At 38.9% G+C, this 20170-nt stretch overlaps 1 protein-coding gene across 1 annotated transcript in view; it reads right to left on the bottom strand.

Moving 5' to 3' along the window:
* The window catches only part of LOC135702299 (uncharacterized), a 175480-nt gene extending 157707 nt beyond the window's left edge, over positions 1-17773 (bottom strand). Inside the window, exon 1 of the mRNA XM_065223329.1 lies at positions 17769-17773. The gene's annotated coding sequence lies outside the window, so the exon portion shown is untranslated. The remainder of the gene's footprint in view (positions 1-17768) is intronic.
* Positions 17774-20170: the final 2397 nt, after the last annotated feature.

Below are 20170 nucleotides of genomic sequence, written 5' to 3'. Positions count from 1 at the left end.
AATCGTGCAGTTTTTGAAGGATGAAATTTAATCATCAGCTAATGAAAAACAACACATCGCTGATTTTTTGATATGTTGTGTAAAAAAGCCTAAATTTTTTAAGAAAAATATAAAAAAAAACCCTCTATCTACAACCATGAAAACCATAATAAACGAAAACAATCAATGTTTTCAAATATAAAATCGCTATATTTTAATATCATTACATTTCATAATTAAAAGTACTTTTAATAACCTTTCATTTGATATTTTGATCTTTGAAATTGGCCCTGTTGTTCAAAAGTTATAAATTTTTGAAAAAAGTCATTTTTGAAAAAAATAAATAAAAAATAAACGATTTTTTGGACTACCCTAACGTTGAAATAGTCACCCTAATGACAAAATAAAAAAATATTTTGCGATAAGGATCAAAACTACCATTTCCTACCAAATTCTGAGAACCACTATATCGTTTTGCAATGGAATGGCTCAATAATAGTAAATTTAGAGACTAAATAAACCATTGTTTAATTATTTTATTAATTTAAACATTCTGACATTGTTACGATATCTGACGGTACCGAAGAGCGAATCTTACTGTATCATTGAAACTTAGTGTTTTGACAACTGTAATCCCCTTTTGAATCATTTTCAGCTGAATTTGTTTCGATCCGTAACAGTTTTGTATAATCAATAGTCCGTATACGCCTTTGTTAACAGCTAAGTAAACTTCAAAACACTTTTTCTCAAAAAACCCAAGATGAAATATTTTAAAACCTTCGCAGATTTGATTGTTAGGATCAATACTAACTTTCTGTGAAGATAAAACTGAGGTACATGAATGTTGCAAAAAAAGTGCCTTCAGACATAGCGTGCGTCATCAATGATCCAAGGTACACACATCCATCACGAACACATCTTTGTTAATTATCACAATTCCGCCTATGCGAGCTTAGTTTTCAACATATTGATCTTTAATCCATCCTTCTGTGCTTCACGTTTCAGCCGGGCGTTCTGCTCTGCCACCCTCTAAAGGCTTAAGGTTAATCAGTTCTTATTGTGAAAACCGTCAACTGTTCAAAGATTATAATACCGTCCCTTATACGTACATTCATTCAATATGGCGTGTTGATCATAAAGTATTCAATGATCATCAGCTAATTAAATATTACTATAAAATTTTGAGGATATTCAGATCGAAACAAAACGAATAAAATTTGGTGACATTATTCATAATCATCATGATCAAGACCGAGCTTAAATGACCGTGTCTAGTGTAAGTTGTGCAACGTTCGCACCATCATGTTGTCAAAAAGAGGTTTGTAAGTGGGAAAGTCGGCGATGGTGGCGCTTAAGTCGAATAGGATTCTTTGAATTTGTTTTTACAGAAATTTTGTTCGAGTCTAATCGTGTGTTCTCTGTGGTAATAACAAGGAAACTTCTAAGGGAATTGAATTTCGAATTCTGAGGGTAGTTCCAACAAACATTGAAGATAATTTCAAAGGAATTCCGAGTATTATTTCATACATATTCCAGTGTTAGTTTTTAAAAAATTCAAAAGAAAGTTCCACGGAAACTATCAGGCATTTCAATGAATTTATGAGAAGAACGTAAACGGAAATTTATTGTATTTCCATGGGGTTTTCAGGAGAATACCAAGTGAATGCTCAGGAGAACTCAAAGAGCTTTTTTAAGTAGTATTCTTCGGGAATTGAATTGCAGGGTGCACTCAGAGAGTGTTCTGCAGATGATTTTCAAAAGTATTATGGCGAATATTATAAGGGATTTAATTGTTTTCATAACAAATTTAGATGAGTGTTCACTCGGCTGTCGACAGAAGCCGGCCACTCTCGATGTGTGTCACGTGGTCGTGTTTTGTATTGTGAACATGAAACCTCGGCTCTGTAAAGTTAATTCGATTGAACCTTACCCAATAAATGAATGGACAAAAAACAAGCAATTTAGGAAGTCTGGACCCAGAGACAAATTTGAATTCCTGATACTTTTAGGTGTTGTGCTAAAAAAATTGTATAGTCCTGAATTTAGAAAAAGGCTCAAGATCTTCACGGAGTTTTATTCAAAATTAAATATTCTGGGCTTGGAGATATGTCCTCGATTAGGGAACATGAAAATTTTCAATTTCCAGAACTAGCATAAATATTTGAATTGCCTATATAGATTGTGAACTTGGAATTAATTCAAATGTCTGAGACTTAATTCTTTTGGTTCTGAGATTCTGGCACTTCGATAATTTTCTAGATTTTAAAATCTGAGCTCGAAATTTCAAGGCTTTGATTTTTATGCGATCTTAGACTTAGTAAACAAATGTTAAAATTATACTTTTATTGGTTTTGACATCAGAGATACATCATGCATGTTGACGGCAAGATTTGAGATGATTCCATTGTTCTGAAACGTACTGCTTGGTAACAAGCAGGGCTATGCATTTTCGAAACAAAGAAAAGAAGATGAACTCTCCGCAAACAATCGCTTCCTTTCGAGCAATATCATTTTCGTGTAAGTCATTGTGTTTCTTGTTATCGAGTCACGATGAACATTCCTCTTTTCAAACAGTTCAGCTTCGAACCTCTTCGGATACGGTTGTGTATAAGTTTGTTTCTGTTTTGTGCGTGCGTTCGCTGATTTTGCCAGATTAGCGCTGGCACTCTGCCTCCCGGACGGTTATACGTGTGTGATGGGTGGTTTTTCTCGCTTTCCGAGAAGTTTTGGAATCGAAAAAGAAAACGTGATGCATCATGTTTGCAGGCATCAGAAGAGATGTCGCAATCTGCGTTGTTTGTTTTTTTCTTCGCTTGTGCTCCCGGTACAGAAATTTGTTGCGTCGCGAGTGATAGTTTTTGATTTCAGTTTGTTTACGCGATGTATGATTTTGTGAGCGATCGCTTCGTGTTCGCGTCATGGAGCAATCGACTACATTCGACCAGAGGATTGATCCCCGTAGGGCGGGTCTATGATCGGAGCTACTACACCAAGCGTGACATAGCTGCTTGCAAGGGATTCAGTTGGACTGAATTGGTGAGATTGTTCCTTTTTTCTACTTTTGTCTATTTAAACTTAATTTCTATGAATGCGTATCGTTTGGAATCATTTGATACGGATGAGACTCTTAACTTTTATTTGTTTACATTGTGTTTCAATCGGTATTCTTAAGAACTTCACAAAATAAGGTTTCAATATTTAAATTGAGCAGCTCGACTAGTCTGGTGGCTGCCGCTTTTGCTTACTGAGTAGAAGACCTTGGGGGATCCACATTGTAAAGATTCCCTATTTTCAGCTTTTTACAGGTTGGAGTTGTTGTTTGAACCATTTAGTTTATCAATTTAATTTATCTGTATAACAATTATTCACAAGCATTCTTCCAGGTCAATTCAAGAATAGTTTGATGATGATAAATCTTTCTAATATTCACATTACAGTTATGACCCGATCCTGTCAACCTCTCCGCGCATCAGACTGTTATTTTTCAATAATTCCACATAATTGTAATTTCATACCTTCCTCCTTCAAGATGAATGTTTAAGATACACATACTTTGCTAGAGCGGAGGCGAACCAGCCTAAGGCTGAAAGCCTCCTAAATAAAGCTAAATTAATTAAATTACTTTGCTAGCTGACAAAATGGGGTCATTGCTGTATAATTATTCTCTTTTTGCAGCCTTCATTCAGACTGGATCTATTGATTTAAATTATTTGAGTTTTCTTCCAGCTCTTTGATGACGGAACATCATTAGATTTATACTGTAATGATTCACTCTTACAGCTTTCACCCTAGTTTTGTCTGTTGATTTGATTTGTTTGAATTGGTTTTCAGCTCTTTGGTGTTGGCAGTCGCGGGCGATCAATTTTGCTCATGCTATGCTCTAAGTTTATTTTCAGCATTTCGATGATGGAACGTCTTCAGATTTATATTATAATGGGGCTTATTACGGGTGTCACATCACGGTGAAAAGTTGTCACTTGTCGTCACGGTGAAGTGATTCCCATTTGATTTGTACGGCAATCACGGCTCTTATTCTGAGTATCACTTGCTTATCACCGTGTAGTGACACCCAAAATAAGGCCCAAGGATACACCATTTGGTTTTGGCTTCGGGCAAATCCAAGTATAATGCACTGATTCATTAAAACCATGGTCGCATCACTTATCAAGGTGAATCCTGATCCAACGAACCCAACTTACTAACAAAATCTCCTTTTCTGTGTCTTTTGTTGGAGTGCAGAGGTAAACACGGCCCACAAACAACAAAGGTCACTCTAATATTCCTTCCCTACTCCCACCTGATTGCAAGGACGTGGCCGGCGCCGTTATTGATCTACAACATATAGAGTCACTGAAACTTGTACAATGAGAATGGACGGTCACTCCCAGCCCCATTCAGTTGATTCATTGTACAATTTCACTGATTCTGATCAATCACGGAGTAGCAACCATTGATATGTGCAGTCAATCTAAGCTAAGCTAGCTATTGGTTATCGTATATGTATAGTGTTTATAGTACTACATATCTTTCATTATTAACTTTACATCATTTAATATTATTGTAAATTACATTTTATTATACTTAATTCTTAATGTTAGCTATTATGAGCGGCTCCAGGGAAGCATAGTGCCAGCTTGAGAAGAAATCTGAATCGTTCATTATCTGTTTTGTAAAAATCTTGTGTTTATTGTATCTTGTTACATGGCATTATAACGCATTTTCAATATTACATTACATTTAAATAAGTATTAACCCGGTTACACACATTTCAGGTCATCCAGGTCTTAAATAAGATGGGATCCGTTCCTTTTATCAACAGTTGTGATATTGCATCATATGCTGAAACTATATGAATTATCGCGTATTTCTGTTGTTTATTACCAGATGAGGGCTTAATCATGTTTTGCCGTGGAGTGTTTTGGTTTTGAGATGCTCGATAACCTTAGAGGGGTCGGTTTTGCTTAATGAGCAGAATATCATGGGTTTAATCCCAAGCTTTCCCACAACATAACACAACACAAACATATCATGTATCATTCTAGCTAAAAATATTTATTTGCATAATATAACCTGGAAATTTCAGGGTTACATCTTCCTTATTGGGAGCTGAGGAGACATAGAGCTGCATCATATTGTATGTAAAATAATTATTATTTTCATTGCGGAATACCAGTTTTTTTATCCATATAAATGTATTTTCATTATTACGTATTTTAATGTTCTGATATATTACATATGTTTACTATATATATATATAAATAAATACTGGGTTGGAAGGGAGCATCAGGGTATCATTTGACCTGGAACTGGACGATTGGAGTGGTATGACAACCGGAGTCTAGGAGGGAATAAACACTATCATTTTCTTTATCCTACCGATTCGATTGTGATGGTGTGAATTCTACTCCAACAGTTTCATGGAGATTGACGCGCCCTTCTTAACAAACCATCCTGTAGGAAGCTTAATAAGTATTGCGAATTGCGTTATTCGATTTGTTGGATCGTATCGTTGGAAGGAGATTCTTAAATTCCCGTGGATTTCGCGTAAGTGCCTCTGCTAACGGGTCCACCCCACCGTTTTTGGCCCTTCATACAGCGATATTGTGAATTCAGATCGGTAGCTCAATTTGATCTTGCTATTAAGTGGAGCTGCATACAAGACAAGATCTTCGAAGGGATGGTGGCTACCTTACATACATACATACATACGATGAACATTCCTCTTTTCAAACATGACTTGACTATCGCTTGTTTCGTTCGTCAAGTGCTTCAGTTCATTTCATTTGAAGCAAAGACTTGTTTCAATTGACGCAATGAATGACTCGAAAACTGCATCCTTCGTTTTTTTTCATTCATTTCAATTCGGGCGCATTCGACTTGTCACGCATCGCGTCGTCAAGCATCAAAATACAGTATCCGCACAATATCGGTTGCCGATGGGGATGGCATCCGGATTATATGTAGTAATAATATATTATTTTATGTTAAACGAAAATTAAATTAACGAGGCCATTCTGGAGTCCAAGATGGCGGCCATCGGGGACAGGAAAGTCTCAAATAACGTACAATATGGGTATTTTCGGAACGGGGACGTCGCGACGGTGCCGAAAATCGATATCCGATGCTATTTTGGAATCCAAAATGGCGGCCATGGGGTTTCAGAAAATGTGTGAAATACCCTACAATAGGATATTTTCGGAACGGGGATGGTGCGTAGATGCTGAAAATCGATACCCGACGCCATTTTGGAATTCAAAATAGTGACATTTGATTTTCGGAAGTGTCGAATACCCTGAGATATGAAACGGAAACAACGCGTGGCTGCCAAAAATCGATATCCGACGCTATGTTGGAATCCAATATGACGGCCAAAAGGATTCAGAAAGTGTCAAATACCCTACAATATGGGTATTTTCGGAACGGGGACGACGCAGAGATGCCAAAAGCCGATATTCAACGCCATTTTGGAATCCAAGATGGTGGCCGTCATGTTTCATAAAACGTGTCAAATACCCTAAGATATGGGTATTTTCGGAACGGGGACAACGCGTGGATGCCGATGCTATGTTGGACTCCAATATGGCGGCGGCCAACGGGTTTCAGAAAAATTTCAAATACCCTACAATATGGGTATTCTCGGAACGGGGAAAACGCGTAAATGCCGAAAATCGGTATCAGATACCATTTTGGAATCCAATATGGCGGCCATCAGAGTTCAGAAAGCGTCAAATACCCTACAATTGGGTATTTTCGGAACGGGGACAACGTGTAGATTCCGAAAATCGATATCCGATGCCATTTTGGAATCCAATATGGCGGCCATTAGGTTTCATAAAAAGTGTCAAATACCCTAATATCAGAGTATTTTTCGGAACGGGGACCTTTCCGATTCCCACGACGCGTAGATGCTGAAAATCGATATTTGATGCCATTTGAAACTTCAGCAAAGGTGTCTTCAAATAACTTTTAGATCTTTAGAACGCGCAAATTTTGCTGCACAAAGCTTGTCAATATCTTTCGCCGATCAAGAGTTATTGATGAAAAGTGCTAAAAATATGCACTTTTCAAATGTTAATATCTCTGGTTGGGGCAAACAAAAAAAAGTTTTTATACGGCATTTGAAGGGGCGCATGTTATTCTCAATAATGTTAAAAAATTGGAGGTATGTTATTTTTTAAACTTAACGGTGGTGTAGTGGTAAGCGTGATTACCTCTCACCCCAGCAGGCCTGGGTTCAATCCCAGTCGGCGCCGCCGGGATGTTCTGAGGCATAACATCTCTGATCACGCCTTCCTTCGGATGGGAAGTAAAGCCGTTGGTCCCCGGTTCATGAGTTGATGGGTCGATAGGTAGGGTCCAGGTGTGGGAGCTGCCTTCCTGGCACGTCAGTAGCATTGGTAATCAGCACGGAAAACAAGATCGACGAAAAAACAAACAAAACAAAAAAAAAAGAAAATTTTTTAAACTCGTATAAAATCAATTTGAATTTATTCATATTTTTTGCTATATTTGAGTATATCTTTTTTATTAGAAGAGATACAGACAACAAATTTGCTATAAAACATTCGTCTTAAAGAGTTTTAAAAGTCTCTAGAAGATGACTTTCATGAGAAATTTCAAAAAATGTATACCTTAATTTATTCAAACGAAAAAGTTAAATTTTTTATTTTAATGATAATAAGATCCACCCTAGAATTTATTGTCATAAAAATGAGGGCCTAACTATAAGGAACAACTTTGTAGAAGAGACTTTTAGTCTAAAGTTTCAATTTCAGGCTCAAAACATATCATTCCACCTAAATCTGCATTCTGGACCACTGTGCAATGATAAATTTGACATCCACGTGCACAGATCTATGCGCAAACGCTTAAATGAACCGAGTGAACAATCAACAAAAGTCATGAAAAAACTGCGCGAATTTGGATCGAACAGCTTCGTTTCAATGCGTAAATAGTAAGTATTTTCATTTGACAATGATAGAAGAAATGAACACGAGTCAAGCTCAAACAAACAGCATGAACATTGATCGAATGTGGTTCTGTTGATGTTGACGGGGAAGAGAAGACAGAATGACTTTCAATTGAAAGTGATGGTTTACAGCTTGATGATTTTCGATTGAAAGTGGCGTTGTGGGGCCCTGGTAACAAGTACGTAATATAGGTGGTTGATCGAAGCAAAAACAGAAATTTTCAAACATGATTATGTAATGAGTACATCAAACTTTGTCCATATTTTGAACACTGCATATTATCAAACATATCTACCAAATGGCGCAGTCGGTAGAATGATTTAATGATTAGTGTTCACTTTAAAATATCCATTCTGAACTGAGAGCTTTGTAATCCTACATAATTAGCTACGAACTAAGGTTCGAAAATTTTCTGAATTAATCAAGTGGCAAGATCGTGTTAGCACAGTTGAATGATTTCGATTTTACTGATGATGCAATTTTGGAATTCGAGTAGAAAGTTTCTCAACTAAAGGAAGCTTTGATGATTTTATCAAAAGGATTCAATGAGTTGTCTTTACTCTTGAATCTTCATTCTGAACTGAGAGCCTTGTAAACTCATTTAATTAGTTGCAAAGTAAGGTTTTAGAATTATCTAAATTAATTAAATCTATGAGGGGTTGTGAGCTTCTGTTTACTTAGCAAAATCGTTTGGATCTTTCTGATGAGGTATTTCTGGAATTTGAGTAGGAAATTGCTCATATGAATGTTGTTTTTATAATTCTTTTAGACGAATTTGGTGATTTTTGTTTACTAAGGAATACTAGCTCTGAAATGATAGCCTGCAATGTTCAAATAGATAGTGCAGAGTGAAGGTTGATTTTTTTTAATCAATCAAATCTATGAGGTGTTCTGAGCTTGTAGCTTACTTAGAAAATAATTTTGATTTTGCTGTTGAGGTATTTTTGCAATTTGAGTAGGAAATTGCTCAACTGAAGGAAGTTTTGATAAATTTTTTTTCCAGATGGATTTGATGATTTTGGTTACTCTTGAATCATCACTCTGATCTTATTAGCTTATTAGTTACAGAGTGTAGTTTCTTGACAGAGTTACGAGATTGTGTGTGTTCAGTTGAATGATTTAGGATTGTTATATTAAATTTGGCTGTAAAGATACATTGAGGGCGATGTGAAAATGTTGGAGTTTGAAATATTTTTGAAAATTTTGGTATTATGCATGTTTATGAATTTGTATCATAATTCATAAGAGTAGAGGAAGGGAATAATGCGGTAGATAAAGGTTAGTATGATAATGCTGATGCTAATAATGTTTCAGTGCATTAACTAATCTGAAAATTTAAGTTGCGTTACACTCAACTTGAATGAAATCTAGTCAGAATGTATTGTGATTTAAATAAACTTCTCTGACACACACAGCTGCATGTGTAAACGAACCGTGGCTAGATCTGAGCTCCACCTTGTAATGGATATTGAAGCGAATTGTTGTGTTAATTATGTACTAGTAATCATACTTTCAGAAATGTTGCTATTAATAACATACATCTGGATATATTTTTTTCCATGATCACGCCTTCCGAAAAAAGGCGTGATCAGAGATGTTATGCCTCAGAGCATCCCGGCAGTGCTGACTGGGATTGAACCCAGGCCTGCTGGAGTGAGAGGTAATCCCGCTTACCACTACACCACCGGCACCGCTCAACATACATCTGGATAAAACTGGATGAATCCTAAAAAAATGGAAGATTCTAACATTAACTGTTTCTCTGGAAGCGTCCAAAAAACTAAAAGAATCCAGTTTAAACTAGAATGTTGGCATCACTAGTTGCACCCCTCGATGATTGTTGCTGACCTTTTTCAACGCTACACGGTTCGAAAAAAGTACCCAAAATTAAGTTCTTTTCACTCATCTCGGCACTATAGTGCAGGAACCCAAAAGTAGGTAAAGCGGGTCAAAGCTATTTTCATTTACTTGTGTGCAGTTCGTATGGAATTTTCCACTAGCTTTTGAACCAAAAGTAAGTTGGTTGTACCCAACAGTAGGTAAATATTATTATACCCAACGTTGGGTTACCACACTTTACTACCCATGTTGGGTGGTTTTGCTCCTTCTTTTTTGACAACATTAGAAGGAGAAAAGGAGACAAACTAGTCAAAAGTAGGTAAAAGTGAACTGACCGTTGGGTACTGTTTTCTTACCGTGTAGATGGTGAAGCAATATTTTTCGGATCACTTTTGCATTCTTTGGAAAGGCATGAACGGATTGTTGATATGATATATGTGGTTTTATTCAAAAATGTGGATTCAAGAAAAACTAGCTTGTTCATTGCAAGAACTGCCATTACATTGGTCGGATGAAACAAATTTAGAGGATGTAATCAATGCAAGCTTGCATTAGATGTACGAGAAATTTTTTTTCCGTATACCACAGCAAAAATCAACAGGAAAATATGATGCAATTTAACTCAAAAGAATTGATAAGTATATTATTTTTTTTATTGAACTAGGAATAATGAAAACAAATAAAGATCCACGATCTTAAAAATATTTTGAAACTTTAGGTCTTAAAAACTCATGAGTGTGACCCAAGATGATGAGAATTCTACTTCTTGAGCAACATGTGAAAATGGCATACAAGCCAAACGTAAACAATGACTTTGAACGTCGATTGCTCACGAAGCACAACACGCCCACACAATCTAACTATACCATCTGATAAAGTCATTGTTTACATTTGACACATAGGCCCTTTGCTCATGTTGCTCTAGACTTACTTTGATCATACAATTTTTGTGACCTTTTCATCGAGCTCCATAAGGAAGATCCTACGAATGTGAAGTGTGCACAGTTTCCAAAGTTATTCGCAGTCAACATTCCAACCGTTGGCATAACTTTTGCAATAAACTCAAACTAGCACTAATTTACTAGACACCGAAAAATCGTGGAGCGAAAAAATGTCAAACAACCATTTGCATTCGCAAACATATACCGTCGCACCGTAAGTACCATAAGACAACAATTCGAACGTGTCATTGCGTTGCGTCGCGACGCATCGTGCAAAAGAGAAAGTTTTCTTCATTGGCGTGTCACTGAATGTGCTCCTTCTGCACCCGCGAACGACTTCTTTCACCCCAACAAGGGAATGGAAAACATTGACTGCGGAGAAAGGAGGTGCAAATTTAAACCGGTTATATTAGCGATCTGCTTTTTTCGATTCGATTTACTTTTGCAACTACACAGTAGGGGCATGCACGCAGACGATAATGGTAAATCTCATGAGCGGCCGGATCGGACAAATAGACGTCCAAAGACCTTGAAAGACCTCTGTGAGAGGGTAGCAAGCGGAGGAAAAACGGTCTCGTCGGTAAACAGAGCACAATCGCTGAACCGACCGGCACTGGACGACCGTCGCAAAGTTTGGATTGAGAAAAAACGCTCCTTGCCGGAGGTTGTCGGCTTCATCATCGGTGTACTTAGCTCGGTATATCAACTGCGAGCTGGTGAAGTCACAGCAGCCGCATTCATGACACACCTTTTGCAAATACGGATTGAATCCGAGCGAGAGCACTAACCGGATTGACCATTTGGCTATGCTGCTGTTGGCGCTCTGTTTGCGAGGGATGGCTGATGAGAGCCGGTTTTTCGGTACAGCTTTCTAGTGTAACACCACAGACCAGACCAGACAGAGCTCGACTCATGCCGGATCAAAATTAAAAGTCAGTGAAAATTTACTCGGTTCAAACATCTGGGGAAATTGGCTGCCTGACTGGCTGGATCTGCACTAGAAAGGTGATAAGCGACTTTTGTCAGGTGGGAGTGATGGTAAATTTGAAAACCGACAGTGATTTATGCTTGCCAGTTGGTTGGTAGCGATTGGAGAATATTTTTTCTTGGGGCAATTGATGAGAGTTTCGTGTTGCAATCTGTAAACGAACGTTGCTATCGAATGCATTTTGAACCGAAAAAAAAGTTTAATAATCATTTACACTAGGGGCACTGGCACCTCCCATACCCACACTCCCCCTTCCTGAGAATGTTGAAAATAAATACCGGAGCAATCTCTTTTTACGTTTCACTTTGCTACGATATAAAATTGCTTAATTTACTACCTATTCATGGCTGATAATTGGCCTTCATCTTTAATGTATCTCTTTGCTACACTAGGGTGCAGCATTTAAAAAAAATCTCAAATTTCTTATGGACCACCCTCCAGTTTGATTAATATTCCCAAAATATAAGCCTTTGCAAATATAGGTAAAGATTGATAAAGGTTTAGAGGTCACGCAAAAGGTTTGAAATTTATATGAGAATTACTGTGGAAGCATTCTTAATTCCACTTATATGAACACTTTGGTTTTAGTAGCCCAAATGCTTAAAAACAAACACATTTGGTTAATATGACAACGGCCAACAATCCAGTTGTTGTTACGGTCAGTTTGGCAACAATTCAAGAAAGATAGAAATTTTAAAAAAATACAAAAAAGGTCAAATTGATAGTTGAATATGCACCAGACAACAACACCAATTTCATCAAAACAACAACAGGATTGTGGCAACTGTCATGGCAACCACATATTATTATTTTTTTTCAACTTTTTGACAACTAGATCCAAAGTTAGAGCGATGTAAGTGAAATTCAATCATTTCCTACAGTAATTCGCCAAAATTTCCTTATAAACTTCAAACCATTTGCGTGACCTCTAAACCTTCATCAATCTTTACCATTTTGACGAATCAAACTGGAGGATGGCCTATAGGAAATCTAACACTTTTTTTTTCAAAGTGAATCACCCTACTTCTACACGCATACGTCTCATACAAATGTTGATTTGCTTTAGCAGGGAAGCCAGATTTGAAGATATGTCATTTTGATGATATTTAAAATTCTATGAAGAATATTTTTTCCCGCCGAAATCTGCAGAAAGACGGTTATTTTTAGATGGATAGACAAAAAAAATCTGTTTATAATTGATGGAGTTATGATAATTTTAGCATTTTTAGTATCGGCCATTTTCCCGGAATTTTGGAAATTTTCCTGATTGTGCTATATGCATTTTATTCACACCAAATGCGATGAAGCCGAAAAGATCAATAGATTAAATGGGTAATTACTAAGACTTAAGTAGCATTTTTCCTGTATCTTAAATTTTAATTTACTTTCATCAAATTTGTCTATCTACTTTGAACATTCCTTCAAATCCCTGTTCAGGATTTAGTTGCATTGTTCTCAAACAATTCCTTTAGAATTAGTTCCCTTCAAAAAGTCCTTTTCAAAATTCTTCTAAAATAAATTTGAGATTCACTCTGGAAACTTCTTTGAACATATTTTCATTCCAAGCCAGAAATTATCTGCAGAAAGATTTTTTTTTATTTCTCTAAGCATTCACTAAAAGTTTTATCCATTTCCCATTTTTCCCAACTTAAAACGCTCGAATTATGCTTAAAAATACCATGCAATGTACCTCAAAATTGTCCTAAAATTTTACTTACAATAATATGGGAGTTTTCCTTTGAATTTATCTGAAAATTCACTTGTAATCCTCCTAAAATTTCACATAATAAAAAACTTTTTTCGATGCCCTTGAAAATGTCCTCGTTATTTAATAATCACATAAAAGTATTAAGAGGGACAAGGTTGATGAGTTCTTCTTACTCTTCCTTGGAGGCGATTTGAGTTAAGCTTTCGCTTTCATCCGTGCCCTCCACTCCCTTGCTTTTGCCAATTGTTTTTTCACCACCATCTCTTCTTCCAGGACCACAACCGCTATTTCGTTTGGCGATGCACCTCCAGTCACTAAACCAGCGTACGTTCCAACCAATCCGTTGTTGGTTTTCTGCTTCCGTTCGTTATTATACTGGCTGCTTTCGAACCTTTCGCTTGGGGCAGACATTCATCCGATGCCCCTCAGTCTTGCAAAGGAAACACACATTTGTTCCCCTTTCGATTGAGGAAATGCAGCCAGTCGGGAATCTCCTGTTTTACGTCCTTTAGGCCTCACACACGATGCGTGAACTTTGCAGTCTCTCGGGGTATGGCAGTCCACAGTACCTTTTTCCCCGGCAAGGATATCCACAAAGCCACCTGGACATCACCTGACCAACACACAGAAAACCAAATCGATCACGTTCTAATCGATGGGAAATTCTTCTCCGACATTATCAACGTCCGCATGTACCGCAATGCGAACATAGATTCGTACCACTACCTCTCGACGGTGCATAACACCCGTCGAAGTCTAACGCCGCGACCCAACATTGAGCAATTACGGGACGCCGGAGTTGCCCAGGACTACGCGCAGCAGCTAGAAGTTGCACTACCCACGGAAGAGCAGCTTGACGCAGCTACTCTTGAAGATGGCCGAAGGGACATCCACTCCACCATAGGTAGTACTGCTGCAGCGGCACTAGGTACTGCGATCCCGGACTGAAGAAATGACTGGTTTGACGGCGAATGCAAACTGTTAGTAGAGGAGAAGAATGCAGCACGGGCGAGAATGCTGCAACACCGCACGAGATTGAAACAAACAAAACTTGGTTTTCCGAAGGAAGAAGCGTCAGCAGGAAGACCGAGATCGCGAGGCTATTAAAGCTATTAAAATACGGTGGTGTAGCACTGGCTAGAGTGCTCCAATGGGTAATTGCCAAGATTTGGGAGGAGGAGATATTACCGGAGGAGTGGATGGAAGGTGTCGTATGCCCAATCTACAAAAAGGGCGACAAGTTGGATTGCTGCAACTACCGCGCGATTACACTGCTGAGCGCCGCCTACAAGGCACTCTCTCAAATTCTATGCCGCCGCCTGTCACCATTTGTAAGAGAGTTCGTGGGGCAATACCAGGCGGGATTCATGGGTGCCCGCGCTACCACGGAACAAATTTTCGCGATTCGGCAGGTTCTGCAGAAATGCCGCGAATACAACGTGCCCACACATCATTTGTTCATCGATTTCAAGTCCGCATACGACACAATTGATCGAGATCAGCTTTGGCAGATTATGCACGACTACGGATTTCCGGATAAACTGAAAATATATATATATATATATATATTCTATAAAATTACTCACTATAAATTTCATGCATTGTTTCTTCTCATTGTAGACAGCGAATAACGAATAGCGAGCAAGGGCGCTATAACCTAGGCGAATACAGCATTCCCTCCGTATGGGTTACGTCCGCACACCGCTCTCTGTTGTCCTTCGACTGAGGTCGGCTGGATCGATTGAGGGATGGCAGTGGGTGGGCGGTGCCGTCCACGCTTGTACGGAGGGAGGACTGTACGCTCGAACACAAGGGGTAAATACCTGTGTTCCATCCCAGGAGATCGGACAACCAAGGAGTGTACATTAACTTTCTTAGCTCTGTCACTCCCAACGATTTATATAGCCTATTTTCAAATCCTGCATACGGAGTGGTTGGTACGGTATGTCCCCGCTCTTTGATTACCTGTGGATTAAATGTTAACCACTGTCTATACTTATTAAGTAGACATGGTAAACATTCACTTCCACAAAAATTAACTAAACGCTACACAGTAGGCCTGGCCGCTTTATTGTTTGTTTCACATCCTTGATGTGCAGCAGGCATTAATAATGACAAGAAAATGATAGATGGATTTCTATCATTTCCAGGATTCTTTCAAGTACTGGCTGTGTATGTGTAGACTAGACTAGACTAGACTAGACTACGGATTTCCGGATAAACTGACGCGATTGGTCAAGGCGTCGATGGATCGAGTGATGTGCGTTGTTCGAGTATCGGGGACATTCTCGTTCTCGTCCCTTTGAATCTTGAAAGGGGTTACGGCAAGGTGATGGACTTTCGTTAATAGGTGTGATCAGAAGAGCTGGGATAGACACGAGTGGCACGATCTTCAGGAAGTCCATCCAGGTTCTTGGCTTCGTTGATGACATCGACATCATTGCACGGAACTTTGAGACGATGGGGGAAAAGTTCATCAGACTGAAGGCTGAAGATTGCCGGATTGGACTTGTGATCAACGCATCGATGACAAAATACATGAAAAGAAGAGGTTCTAGAGATGTTAGCCTCCCACCCCGTTCAGATTGACGGTGACGAAATTGCGGTGGTCGATGAGTTCGTGTATTCGGGCTAACTAATGACCGTTGAAAATGATACCAGCAGACAAATTCAAAGACGCATTATGGCAGGGAATCGTGCCTACTTTGGACTCCGGAGGACGCTCCGGTCGAATAAAATTCGCCGCCGCACGAAGTTGACTGCCTACAAGACGCTGATTAGACCGGTGGTCCTCTACGGCCACGAGACCTGGACTATGCTCGTGGAGGACCACGTGGTTTTTTTGAACGGAAAGTGTTGCGTACCATCTACGGTGGAGCGCAGATGGATAACGGAGCGTGGAGAAGGTGAATGAACCACGAATTGCATCAGCTGCTGGGAGAACCATCTATCGTCCACATTGCAAAAAATGGGTGACTACGGTGGGCTGGGCACGTCGTAAGAATGCCGCACGACGACCCAGTGAAAATGGTTCTAGAAAGCGACCCAACAGGAACAAGAAGAAGAGGCGCGCAGCGGGCAAGGTGGATCGACCAAGTAGAAGGTGACCTGCGGACCCTCCACAGACTACGAGGCTGGCGAAGTGCGGCCATGGATCGAGTAGAGTGGAGACGACTTCTTCGGACAACAGAGGACAACAAGGCCTTAGCCTGATTGGCAGTGATGGAAAAGTTCGCGAAAACTCACTATGACTCGCGAACTTTTCCCTTTGGTGAACTTCGTGAAATATCGCGAACTTTTACAACACTGCTGATTGGTAAGGTAAGGCCTCACACACCTGTAAGCATATCGAGGTCCAAGGCCAATGCTTCGACGATCCATGTGGGGAGCTGAATCAACAATGAGTTGTTATCGAAAAACAGACTATAGAATGACTCGCATCGCATAAACACACAGCTACTTGTGTCGACAGCTAAGAGTGAACTGAACTGACCCTCATGGATTATTTCACAGATTTTACTCTGAACCCTCACAATTGAGTTTGCGTTCTATTCAAAACTCTCGTAGACTTGGGCGTAGAAACTCTTTTGGAAGTTTACTTTGAAATACTTCTGTTAATTCATACTTACTTTATTTTGCTCAGCTTTGTAGAAGTCAAGTGAATTACGTAAAAAATCGAGTGAATCGTTAAACTTCATAGAAGTGTTGGTATTTTTTTTAAGTTCATGGAACTTAGTAGAAGTTCAGCCAACATTTTTGGAGCTCAGGGAGTATTGTAAAAGTTAGACACAGTTAAATTGCATCACTTTCAAAAAGCTGTAACATTTTACCCTTTGGGTTAATTTTAATTAATTTTTAGGTGAGATGGACTGAGAGTGTTTTGTTTAAACTGGGTGAGTTTCATTGTGAAATTTCTAGTAGTTTTGAAAATGGAGTCGAAGGACAATCTACTGTTTCTCGTGTCATGAAACGTTTAACTGTCGATCGGAAGCAAACCCAACAATTGTATTTCTGGATGTCGTGAAAAAACTGCACCCGACGAAAAGCTCGTGCAGAAAGTCAAGAAACGAGCAGGACTACGTTCATTCAAGGTTCAGAAAACACCAAACCGCAATGAACGACGGAATGGAACAAAACTGCTGTATCGTGGACTATGCGAGTGAACTTACGAAAAAGTGGACTTTAAACAAATTTCGGGAAACCAGTATGTGACTGCGTAAGTTCGGTGTTTCAAAGTCCCGCAGGAAACAGCAACTGTCGAAGTTCATGATTTGGCAGGCGATTTGTTCGTGCGGAAAACGGAGCAAATGGCCAAGTCTAAATGAATGAGTGCCTGAAGAAACGACTGCTTCCGTTTCTCAAATTACACAACGTTCCTACTTGTCACTTCTCCAAGGACGTTATGGAGTGGTACAATACGAATGGGGTTAATTTCGTGGTGCAGGATTTCAATCCCCCAAACACACAGGAGTAGCGGTCGATCGAAAGATACTGGGTAGGTAATGAAGCACAAAATCCGTAAGCATCCTAAAGTTGTCACTACGGAGCAGGAAATGTCAAAAACATGGTTGAAAGCAGAAACAAATGTCGATCAACCGTTGTACAAAACCTTATGGGTGGAATTAAGAAGAAAGTTCGGGAATTTGGCTTTGGTAAAGAAATAGAGTGAAATAAAGATACGTAAACCAAGCTTATATATAGTATTACATTCCCTCAAAATTTTGACTTATTTTAGCGAGTACTTCTAAGTGATCCAAAACCTAACCTCAGTTCAAGAAATCTTGAAAAAATACCCAAGATTATTAGACATATTTCAGACGTAAGACTTAAGAAAACTTTCATGTTCCCATAATTGAGATAGAAATCAATCTTGGGCCCTGGAAAACGGTCAAAGCTCTTTGCTTGGACGATCGTCGAAGCTTAAGCTAACATGAAGAATATTAAAAAGAATTGCAAAGAGAACAGAGAGAATTACAAAAAGAACTGAGATAGGGTTAACTACCCCATTTCCGGCCTATTAAGCACAACCCGCACCTAATCTTACTTAATCTAGAGCAGTTTAGCACCAAACGGAATGTTATTATCACTAATGGCTTTCAAATTTATTTACCTTTCCGTATGTACCGTAAGATTTGATAAAGAGAAACCAATCATTGAGATATTGTCAAAAGTCTAACACTGCTTCTTGACGCCAAACTCGGCCTACGGATTCTAAACTCGGCCTAACGCATTGAAACGTCATTCAAACGTCAATGAATTCACTTCGGCCTATTGGATGAAGATAAAAATTGATTCAGTCGGAGCGCTTCTTTTGTTTTTGGGAATAATGGGTGCAAACCTTCATATCACGCGTTCTCATTGACTTCGTTCCGTAGCTTATTAACTAAAGTATCGTACCAAACGCATTATTGACTTGTTAAATCTGAAATCATGGATTATTTGAAGTTTTCTGCTCGATAGGCCCAAAATGGGCGATTAGGCCGAAGTAGTTCTCTACCCTATTTCCAATATTTTAAGTAATGCAATTTAACTGTAGACATACTTATTAGAGCGTCAGGGTTTGATAGCGGAGCTAGCTGGTAGTTTTGAGAACTTTGTTTCGCCCATATGTTTAGGAAAACTCGTAGAAATGCTTCAAGGCATTTCTTGAAATTTGAAGAACGTTAAGGCTCCCTTGAGATCTTGATAAAATAGAGAGAACTTAGAGAAAAATATTTGTACAACATGGAGGAGTTGATGTAATTTCGTAGAATTTGAGAAAATTTTCAAGAAGTAAAGATAAGGGAGCTTTGTAGAAGTTCATGAAACATTGGAACAAGTTTTCCGCAGACAGGAAATTTTTGGTGGCAAATACCTTCGCCATCTGCTGTTTATGGAGCTGCATGTATGATCATCCAATCTGTTAGTCAACTATCATGTTTTAACTAATGTTGCTTGAATGGCCATTGAAATGACTTGACGCTTCTACAAAAGTCTCCCTGATGGCGATCATGATAAGCGGCACTTTGAAAGATTGAAGCTAGGTACTTCTCAATTTATTTCTTACCATGCATCCGTCAAAACAACCATTCTTTATTACACTCTCTCATACTCCATCGAGCGGTTAATCTTCCTCTCATTTCAAATTTACTCCCTCCTGTTATAGCTAATAGGAATCCCTATTAATCAACCGATTAACGGACGCCTATCATTAGCATTCTCGTACTATGCTGGAGGAAAACAGTTTTCGGGTATCCACAGCTACGTCGTCAGTTACTGGACTGGAAAGCCCATGCAAACACAGCTCATACCTTCCACAGGGCTTTGTCCAACCTGATCCACCACCTTTCATCTTCCCTTCCGCAAATTTCATCTCGTTTCACATTTGCCCATTCCAAATCTGAGTGGACCGAACGGGTAGGGGAGAACAGTCCATAATGCACCCCTGAAGTTAAATGACCTCGCGCGGTTTTTTTTTATTGTTTCCCCATTACTAATTGAGTAGGTCCAGGCCAAAACGAATCGATCAGACTCGACCTTCTCCGATTTGCATGAAACCTTGCATAATACTTTATTTAACCAAAAGAATTTATTTATGAATTTCATACGATAGAAATATGAACGCGCACCTCTGTTATCATTTATGTTTTTTGCAGTAGACAAATATGGATATCATAAATGTGTCGTATGAAAATGATACTTATTTATTTATTTCCATTTCTTCAAGCCAGTGTAGACTACATACAATGATTATTACAATGTTTAC

Source organism: Ochlerotatus camptorhynchus, unplaced genomic scaffold (assembly GCF_037179485.1).
Source record: "Ochlerotatus camptorhynchus isolate MF236.1 unplaced genomic scaffold, CSIRO-AGI_Acam_v1.1 ptg000191l, whole genome shotgun sequence".
Lineage (NCBI taxonomy): Eukaryota > Metazoa > Arthropoda > Insecta > Diptera > Culicidae > Ochlerotatus > Ochlerotatus camptorhynchus.
This window is presented reverse-complemented; position numbering and strand designations above follow the sequence as displayed.